Below are 11,249 nucleotides of genomic sequence, written 5' to 3' on the forward strand. Positions count from 1 at the left end.
GTGGATTGTAAGGTCCCACATCGGTTGGGGAGGGGAACGAAGCATGCCTTATAAGGGTGTGGATACCTCTCCCTAGCGTGACGCGTTTTGACGAGTGAGTGTGGAGGGCTTCAGCTATCGTCCCTATTGTCAATGGTAAAATCGTGAGGCCTTGTGTGCCAAAGCGGACAATATCGTGCTAGCGGGTGGTCTAGGCTGTTATAGATAGTATCAGAGTCGGAGCCCAGATCGATGTGCCAGCGAGGGCGCTGGGCTCCCTTAGGGGGTGGATTGTAAGGTCCCACATCGGTTGGGGAGGGGAACGAAGCATGCCTTATAAGGGTGTAGATACTTCTCCCTAGTATGACGCATTTTGACGAGTGAGTGTGGGGGGCTTCGGCTATCATCCCTATCGTCAAAGGCAAAACCGTAAGGCCTTGTGTACCAAAGCAGACAATATCATGCTAGCGGGTGGTCTGGGCTGCTAGTAGGAATAATTGAGCGTTGGATGAACTCCAACCATCCCCTAGCCACGGGCTTGAGGTCAAGCCTTCTTAGTTGAACCGGCTTGCCTCTTGTGTCTCTCTTCCATTGAGCACCTTCTACACAAATTTCCAAGAGGATTTGGTCCAACCTTTGATCAAAGTTGACCCTTCTAGTGTAGGGGCGTGCATCTCCTTGCATCATTGGCAAGTTGAATTCCAACCTTACATTTTTCAGACTGAAATCTAAGTATTTTCCCCGAATCATTGTAAGCCAATTCTTTGGGTTTTGGTTCACACTTTGATCATGGTTTTTGGTGACCCATGCATTAGCATAGAACTCTTGAACCATTAAGATTCTGACTTGTTGAATGGGGTTGGTGAGAACTTCCCAACCTCTTTTTCGAATCTCATGTCGGATCTCCGGATACTCATTCTTTTTGAGCTTAAAGGGAACCTCGGGGATCACCTTTTTCTTTGCCACAACTTCATAGAAGTGGTCTTGATACACTTTTGAGATGAATCTCTCCGTCTCTCATGACTCGGAGGTGGAAGCAATTGTCTTTCCTTTTCTTTTTCTAGAGGTTTCTCCGGCTTTGGTGCCATTGATGGTTATAGAAAAATAAAAAGCTTTAGCTTTTCCCACACCAAACTTAGAATGGTTGCTCGTCCTCGAGCAAAAGAAGAAAGAAGGAAGTAAAAGAAGAGGAAAATGGAGGAGATGGAGAGGTGTGAGTGGTTCGGCCAAGGGGGGAATAGTATTTATGATGTGTGAAAATGAAGGAGGGTTGAGGGGTTTATATAGGATTGGAGAGAGGGGTTGGGTTTGGGAGGGAAAGGATTTGAATTTGAATTGTGAGGTGGGTGGGTTTTTTTGGGGGAAGAGTGGGTGGAGGTGATTGGTGAAGAGTTGATGGGGAAGAGAAATGGAGGTGATTGGTGAGGGGTATTTGGGAAAGGGTATTATGGAAAGGTGTGAAGAAGAGAGAGAGATAGTTGAGGTAGGTGGGTATCCTGTAGGATCCACAGATCCTGAGGTGTCAAGGATTTCTCATCCCTGCACCATTTTGGCATGTAAACGCCCCTTTGAGTGCCAATCCTGGCGTTAAATGCCAGGTTGCTGCCCATTTCTGGCATTTAACGCCAGCTTTTCTTCCCTTTCTGGTATTAAACGCCAACTTGATGCTCTTTTCTGGCGTTAAACGCCCATTCTACTACCCTTACTGGCGTTTAGTAAGCTCCTCCTCCAGGGTGTGCTATTTTTACTGCTGTTTTCGAATTTGCTTTGATTTTTGCAGTTGTTTTTGTGACTTCACATGATCATCAACCTAAAGAAAACATAAAATAACAATGGAAAATGGAAATTTAACATAGATAAATAACAAATTGGGTTGCCTCCCAATAAGCGCTTCTTTAATGTCAATAGCTTGACAATGAGCTCTCATGGAGCTTCACAGATATTCAGAGCATGGTTTGGGCCTCCCAACACCAAACTTAGAGTTTGAATGTGGGGGCTTTATTTGACTCTACATTGAAAGAAGCTTTCCATGCTTCTCCTCCATGTGTACAGAAGGAGATCCTTGAGCCTTAAACACAAGGTAGTCCTCATTCACTTGAATGACAAACTCTCCTCTGTCAACATGAGTCACAGCTTTTGCTGTGGCTAGGACGGGTCTGCCAAGGATGATGGATTCATCCTTACTCTTCCCAGTATCCAGGATTATGAAGTCAGCAGAGATGTAAAGGCCTTCAATCTTTACCAACACATCCTCTACAAGTCCATAAGCCTGTTTCCTTGAATTGTCTGCCATCTCTAGTGAGATTCTTGCAGCTTGCACCTCAAGGATCCCTAGTTTCTCCATTACAGAGAGGGGCATGAGGTTTATACTTGACCCTAGGTCACACAGAGCCTTTTTATAGGTCATGGTTCCTATGATACAGGGTATTAAGAATTTTCCAGGATCCGATTTCTTCTGAGGTAATGTCTGCCTAGTTAAGTCATTCAGTTCATTGGTGAGCAAAGGGGTTCATCCTCCCAAGTCTCATTACCAAATAACTTGGCATTCAGCTTCATGATTGCTCCCAGATACTTAGCAACTTGCTCTTCGGTAATGTCTTCATCCTCTTCAGAGGAAGAATACTCATCAGAGCTCATGAATGGCAGAAGTAGGTTCAATAAAATCTCTATGATTGATCTCTGTATGAGCCTCAGATTCTCTTGGTTCCTCAAAGGAAAACTTTTTTTCGTTCAGAGGACATCCCATGAGGTTTTTCTCATTGGGGATCACGTCCTCCTTACTCTCTCCAGGTTCGGCCATGTTAGCCATGGTTATGGCCTTGCACTCTCTCTTGGGATTTTCTTCTGTATTGCTTGGGAGAGTGCTAAGAGGAGTTTCAGTAATTCTCTTACTCAGCTGACCCACTTGTGCCTCCAAATTTCTAATGGAGGATCTTGTTTCATTCATGAAACTTAGTTTGGTCTTAGATAGATCAGAGACTATGGTTGCTAAGCCAGAACGACTCTACTCAGAGTTCTCTGTTTGTTGCTGAGAAGATGATGGAAAAGGTTTGCTATTGCTAAACCTATTTCTTCCACCATTATCATTGTTGAAGCCTTGTTGAGGCTTCTGTTGGTCCTTCCAAGAGATATTTGTATTATAGGTATTTCCATAAAATTCTCCCATGTAATTCACCTCTTCCATTGCAGGGTTCTCAGGATCATAAGCTTCTTCTTCAGAAGATGCTTCTTTAGTACTGTTGGATGCAGCTTGCAATCCATTTAGACTCTGAGAAATCATATTGACTTGCTGAGTCAATATTTTATTCTGAGCCAATATGGCATTCAGAGTATCAATCTCAAGAACTCCTTTCTTCTGAGTTGTCCCATTATTCACAGGATTCCTTTCAGAAATGTACATGAATTGGTTATTTGCAACCATTTCAATGAGTTCCTGAGCTTCTTCAGGTGTCTTCTTCAAATGAAGAGATCCTCCAGCAGAGTTGTCTAATGACATCTTGGACAGTTCAAACAGACCATCATAGAATATGCATATGATGCTCCATTCTGAAGGCATGTCAAAAGGACACCTTCTGATCAATTGCTTGTATCTTTTCCAAGCTTCATAGAGGGATTCGCCTTCCTTCTATCTAAAGGTCTGGACTTCCACTCTAAGCTTACTCAATTTTTGAGGTGGAAAGAATTTTACCAAGAAGGCATTGACCAGTTTTTCCCAAGAGTTCAGGCTTTCTTTAGGTTGTGAGTCCAACCATGTCCTAGCTCTGTCTCTTACAGCAAAAGGGAAGAGCATAAGTCTGTAGACCTCAGGGTCAACCCCATAGGTCTTAACGATGTCACAGATTTGCAAGAATTCAGCTAAAAACTGATGAGGATCTTCCAATGGAAGTCCATGATACTTGCAATTCTGCTGCATTAGAGAAACTAATTGAGGCTTAAGCTCAAAGTTGTTTGCTCTAATTGCAGGTATTGAGATGCTCCTTCCACAGAAGTCAGAAGAGGGTGCAATAAAGTTACCAAGCATCTTCCTTGCATTGTTGGCATTGTTGTTATTTTCGGCTGCCATGTCTTCTTCTTTTTCGAAAATTTCTGTTAGGTCCTCTCCAGAGAGTTGTGCTTTAGCTTCTCTTAGCTTCCTCTTCAAGGTCCTTTCGGGTTCAGGATCAGCTTCAACAAGAATGCCTTTGTCTTTGTTCCTGCTCATATGAAAGAGAAGATAACAAGAAAGTATGGAATCCTCTATGTCACAGTATAGAGATTCCTTGAGGTGTCAGAGGAAAATAGGAATAGAGAGATGAGGTAGGTAGATAAGAATTCGAACATATGAAGAAGGAGAGAGAGTCCGAATTGCTAATTGAGGAGGAGTGTTAGTCCTTAAATAGAAAAAGGTAAGGAGAGGGAAAATTTTCGAAAACAAATTTTTAAATAAAACTGAAGATTTTTAAAATAAAAAAGAATTTTTGAAAAAGTGGTTGATGGTTTTTCAAAAATTAAAAGTGAGAAAGTGGTTAGGTGATTTTGAAGAAGATTTTGAAATCAGTAATCAAAAAGATATGATTGAAAACTTATTTTGAAAAAGATGTGATTGAGAAGATATGATTGAGAATACATGATTGAAACATAATTTAAAAAGATTTGATTTTAAAATTAATGACTTGGCTAATAAGAAATTTAAAAGATATGATTCTAAAATTCAAATTTTGACCCTTTCTTAACAAGGAAGTAACAAACTTGAAATTTTTGAATCAAATCATTAATTGGTAGCAAGGATTTTCAAAAATAGTGAAAGAAAAATGGAAAAAGATTTGATTTTGAAAAAGATATGATTGAAAAAGATTTGATTTTGAAAAATTTTGAAGATTTGAATTAAAAACTAACTTACCTCCCTTGTGTTGTCCTGGCGTTAAACACCCAGAATGGTATCCATTTTGGCGTTTAACGCCCATTTGGCTCCCTCCTTGGGCGTTAAACGCCCAGCCAGGTACCCTGGCTGGCGTTTAAACGCCCAGCCAGGTACCCTGGCTGGCGTTTAAACGCCAGAATTCCTTCCTCACTGGGCATTTTGAATGCCTAGCCTTTTTTCTGTAATTCCTCTGCTGCATGTTCTGAATCTTCAATTCTCTGTATTATTGACTTGAAAATTCATAATTTTGAATTTTTTTTAATTTTTAATGATGAAAAACAACAAAATGAAACTAATCATGGAAAACTAAGATCAGATAATCAATGCATGCAAGACACCAAACTTAGAAATTTTTATATTAGAGACACTAACAAATTGTGAATGCACATGAGAAACAACAAAAGACACAAAACAAGAGAATTTAAAGATCAGACCCAAGAAAATCATCAAGAACAACTTGAAGATCAATGAAGAACATAATGCATATATTCGAAAAATGCAAGAAAATTAAAAATATGCAGGACACCAAACTTAAAAATAGACACTAGACTCAAACAAGAAACGCAAAATTTTTGGTTTTTATGATTTTATTAATTTTTTTTGTATTTTTCAAAAATTATTTGGAAAAAGAAAATAAGGAATTCAAAATTCTTAATGAGAATTCCAGAAATCATGTAATGTTAGTCTAAAACTCCGGTCCAGGAATTAGACATGGCTTACTAGCCAGCCAAGCTTTCAGTGAAAGCTTCGGTCCAAAACACTAGACATGGTCAATGGCCAGCCAAGCTTTAGCAGATCATTACAGTCAATAGCAAGATTGATAGAAATCAACAAGCTCTTGTTGGCTTGAAGCAAGCTATGGTCATCCTTGTAAATCTCAGTCAGGCGAGTTCAAATAGTTATGAGGTTTTGATAATTGAAATATAATTAAAATAGAAAATAAGATAGAAATACTTATGTAATTCATTGGTAGGATTTCAGATAAGCGTATGGAGATGCTTGTTGCTTCTGAACCTCTGCTTTCCTATGGCCTTTATCCAATCATGCGTACTCCCTTCCATGGCAAGATGTATGTTGGGGGATCACCGTTGTTAATGGCTACCGTTCATCCTCTCAGTGAAAATGGTCTGGCTACGGGTTACGTAGTAGGGCTAATCATCTGTCGGTTCTCACTCATGTTGGAATAGGATCCATTGATCCTTTTGCGTCTGTCACTACACCCAACACTTGCGAGTTTGAAGCTCGTCACAGTCATCCCATCCTAGATCCTACTCAGAATACCACAGACAAGGTTTAGACTTTCTGGATCTCAAGAATGCTGCCAATTGATTCTAGCTTATACCACGAAGACTCTGATCTCACGGAATGGAGGGCTATGTTGTCAGGAGAGGCAACTGGTATGCGAAATTGTTACTCAGGTTGTAAATTATTGTTCGAAATTGATTCCCTGGTGATGGCACCAAAAACGGATGCACAGAAACATGGTCTAAACATATCTTCACAACTTCGCATAACTAACCAGCAAGTGCACTGGGTCGTCCAAGTAATAAACCTTACATGAGTAAGGGTCGATCCCACGGAGATTGTTGGTATGAAGCAAGCTATGGTCACCTTGTAAATCTCAGTCAGGCGGATATAAAATAGTTATGGAGTTTTCGAAATTAATACTAAAATAGGGATAGAAATACTTATGTAAATTATTGGTGAGAATTTCAGATAAGCGTATGGAGATGCATTCATTCCTCTGAACCTCTGCTTTCCTGCTGTCTTTATCCAATCCGTCTTACTCCTTTCTATGGCTAGCTTTATGTAAGGATGTCACCGGTGCCAATGGCTACTTTCAATCCTCTTGGGAAAATGGTCCAAATGCTTTGTCACAGCACGGCTAATCGTCTGGAGGCATCACTCTTGTTGTTGGTTGCATCCTATTCCTCTCTGTGAAAATGGTCCGATGCGCTGTCACTGTATGGCTAATCATCTTGGAGGTTCTCGATCATACTGGAATAGAATTTACTATCCTTTTGCGTCTGTCACTACGCCCAGCACTCGCGAGTTTGGAGTTCTTCACAGTCATTCAATCCCAGAGTCCTACTCGGAATACCACGGACAAGGTTTAGACTTTCCGGACTTTCATGAATGCCGCCATCAATCTAGCTTATACCACGAAGATTCTGATTAAGAGATCTAAGAGATACTCATTCAATCTAATGTAGAACGGAAGTGGTTGTCAGGCACGCGTTCATAGGGAATGATGATGATTGTCACGTTCATCACATTCAGGTTGAAGTGCGAATGAATATCTTAGAAGTGAAATAAGATGAATTGAACAGAAAATAGTAGTACTTTGTATGTGAATTTAACATAAAAACTAATGAAAACATCCCTAAAAGTAACTAGATTCTACTAAAAACATACTAAAAATAATGCCAAAAAGCGTATAAATTATCCGCTCATCAGCAACCATGCGTCATAAACCAGGAGGCTAAGAGATACACACTCAAGCTATTGAAGATAGAACAGAAGTGGTTGTCAGGCACGCGTTCATAGGTGAGAATGATGATGATTGTCACGGATCATCACATTCATCAGGTTGAAGTGCGAGTTAATATCTTAGAATAAGAATAAGCTTGAATTGAATAGAAAAATAATAGTACTTTGTATTAATTCATGAGGAACAACAGAGCTCCACACCTTAATCTATGGGGTGTAGAAACTCCACTGTTGAAAATACATAAGTGATGAAGGTCCAGGCATGGCCGAATGGCCAGCCCCCAAACATGATCAAGAGATCAAAAGTTATACAAGGATAGTCTCAAAAATGATCTTCAGATGAAAATACAATAGTAAAAGGTCCTATTTATAATGAACTAGTAGCCTAGGGTTTACAGAAATAAGTAAATGATGCAGAAATCCACTTCCAGGGCCCACTTGGTGTGTGCTTGGGCTGAGAATTGAAGCTTTCACGTGCATAGGCTGTTTCCGGAGTTAAACGCCAGCTTTGGTGCCAGTTTAGGCGTTTAACTCCAATTCTGGTGACAATTTTGGCGTTTTACACCAAGATATTTTGAGCTGACTTTGAACGCCAGTTGGGCCATCAAATCTCAGGCAAAGTATGGACTATTATATATTCCTAGAAAGCCCAGGATGTCTGCTTTCCAACGCAATTGAGAGCGCGCCAATTGGGCTTTTTTAGCTCCAGAAAATCCATTTTGAGTGCAGGGAGGTCAGAATCCAACAACATCTGTAGTCCTTTTTCAGCCTCTGAATCAAATTTTTGCTCAGGTCCCTCAATTTCAGCCAGAAAATACCTGAAATCACAGAAAAATATACAAACTCATAGTAAAGTCCAGAAATGTGATTTTTATTTAAAAACTAATAATTTTATACTTAAAAGTAGCTAAATCATACTAAAAACTACCTAAAAACAGTGCCAAAAAGCGTATAAATTATCCGCTCATCACTTTTGCTTTTGGATATTGAAGAGTCATCACCTCCGTTGAAGTTACTATTCTAGTTTGTTTTCTTACTCCCTATTTATTATTCCATATTCTTAATTCTTGTTTAGAGTTACAGTTGGATTGGTTTTAGAATTTATTTATGCAAGGGATTAATTTTACTTTTAATTAATTTTCAATCTTTATTTTATTTAAATTATTATGTCTCTTTTCTATTCCAAACTCCCAACAATGAAGATGGTATCCATGTTGATGGATTAGACTGCCAACTTGATATGGGGGTTGATTAAGAGGAGACACTTGAGTTGGAATGCTCAAGTGATTAGTTAAATTGGAAGTTGTTGGCTAATTCTGTATTTACGAATGCTAGAACTTCCCAAGGGAGAGGACTAGGATTTGCGAATAAGAGTTAGCTTAATCACTTGACTTTTCTTTATTTAGTATGGGTTAACTAAGTGAAAATAACAACCTCTTTATACTACACTTGAGAAAATTCCAACAAGGATATAACTTTCAATTAATCATTCCCCCAGTCAAAGCTTTTTATTTAAGATAATATAAATCCCATTTAATTTTCATTGCAATAAATTACAACCATTTATTTTTCTGTCATTCAACTCTCAAAATTTCTTGGAAACTTCTGATTAATAAATTAGCACCCTTTTTGGCAACTCGTTGGGAGACGACCTGAGACTCATACTCCCAGTATTTTTATTCTAATATTTGTGACAACCTTTCTAAATTGATGAGCGAATTTCAGCTGGTTAAGGACTATACTCACAACGTATTTCCTAAATTTATTTCTTAATTGGTCGACTTCCGCCCAGCATCAATTTTTGGTGCCGTTGCCAGAGAGTTGCAATTGTGTGCTAAATTATTAATTGGTGTAAATATTTTTATTTATTTGCATATTTTATTTTATTTTATTACCATGAGCTATATGTTTTTCTCATTGAATGACGCATTCACTGCCTGATCCTAGCTTAGCCGCATTTGATCCTGAAATTGAAAGAACTATTTCATGTATAAGGCGAGCTCGGCGTCGGTTAGCCTCTGAGGATGGTGAAGTGATTATTATCGATTCACCAGTCTCATCTGAGGGTGACTCTGAACTGCCATCTGAGGGAGAAACAAGCTTCTCTACTACTGATTCAGTTGATTCACGTGCAGATAATATGGCAGCACCTAGGAGGATTACTCTCCAGGAAGCTGGAGCACCAGATTTTACACTGCAACCGTATCAAGTGCGTCATCCAAATCTGGCTGCAGATTTTGAACTGAAGACTGCACTAATCAACTTGATGCCCAAGTTTCATGGCTTACTTGCTCAGGAGCCTATCAAGCACCTTAGGGATTTCCAGATAGCATGTTCTACTGTTAGGCGTCATGGTACAAATGAAACTTCTATTCTGTTAACTGCCTTCCCGTTTTCTCTTGAGGGAAAGGCGAGGGAGTGGTACTACTCCCAACCTGAAGCAACTGTCACCAACTGGGATACGTTCAGGAGAGAATTCATGGAAAAATATTTTCCAGCTGAAGTTACAGATAGATTGAAGAAAGAGATCTCCTGCATTATTCAAGTTGAATCAGAAACTCTCTATGAGTACTGGGAGCATTTCAAGAATCTTCTAGATGCATGCCCCCACCACATGATTGATAAGCTGGTGTTGATCAGCTACTTCACTCAAAGCATAAAGCCTAGGGATAAACTATACTGGATGGTGCTAATAATGGTTCTCTGAAAAAGTACAAGACCGCAGATGAAGCATGACAACTGATCAGCGACTTAGCTGAGTCCACTCGGAATCACAGGCACAGGAATAGCCACTCAAAGGCTATTGTAGAGGTTTTCTCTAGTAGTGAGACTACTGCTGTCACACAAGCTATATGTGAAATGACCAACCTATTGAAGCAGATGCAGTTGAATCAACAATAACAACAGCCTCCCCCACCACAACAAAGCCAACAGTTAGTTCTCCAAAGAGTATGCGGAATATGTACAGATTATAGTCATTACACTGATGAGTGCCTGCAGCTCCAACAAGAAGACAACACTGTGGCAGCTACTCATAACTTCTATGACCGCCCGAATAAAGGATACAATCAATAATGCGGCAACTACAACCAAGGTGAGAACTATAACCAAAGGTGGCAGGACAACTCCAACCAGGGCTGGAGAGACAATTCCAACCATGGTTAGAGGGACAACTATAACAGAGAAGGCAGAGACAACCAAAAAAATCAGAGGTGGAATAATAATAACAATCAGCAGAATCGGAAACAACAGAACCATTCCTATCAATAGCAGAATCAGAACCAGCCTTACAGAGCACCTCACCTAAGGCAGTCCCAAGGACCCCAGCACAACTAACAACAGTTCCTCAGATCACTTATTCTACTTCCTCATCAAATGACGAGATGCTTTATTTTCTTGCACAAGGATAACAAGACATGTAGACTACACTGAACTCTACCTTAAATGGTCTGAATGCCACTTTACAAGCTCTCGTCTCCCAGATAGATTCATTACCTGCTTCCACCAACCAGCCTTTAAGCTCCAGTGGAATTCCTTCTCAACCCTTACCTAACCCCAAGGGTGGCATCAATGCCATCACTTTGAGGTCTGGAACCACACTGTAAGAGAGGAATCATGAGGAGCCAAGACCCACCAGAACACACCCCAGTTGAGGATATGGTAGAAGTGGAAGATGCTGAAGAGGAAGAGGTAGTACAAGACATGGTTGAAGAAGAAGCAGCTCATCCAAGGAATGGAGCACCAAGGGAAGCAGAGGCTATAAGTGGCGCCATTCCTATCCCATTTCCACACCTTGCACGGAAGTCCAGAAAGCAGATGGAACTTGATCCCAAAATGGTAGAAAATTTCAAAAAGGTTTAGGTAACTGTTCCCCTTTTCG

The sequence above is a fragment of the Arachis ipaensis genome, chromosome B03, assembly GCF_000816755.2.
Source record: "Arachis ipaensis cultivar K30076 chromosome B03, Araip1.1, whole genome shotgun sequence".
Classification (NCBI taxonomy): domain Eukaryota; kingdom Viridiplantae; phylum Streptophyta; class Magnoliopsida; order Fabales; family Fabaceae; genus Arachis; species Arachis ipaensis.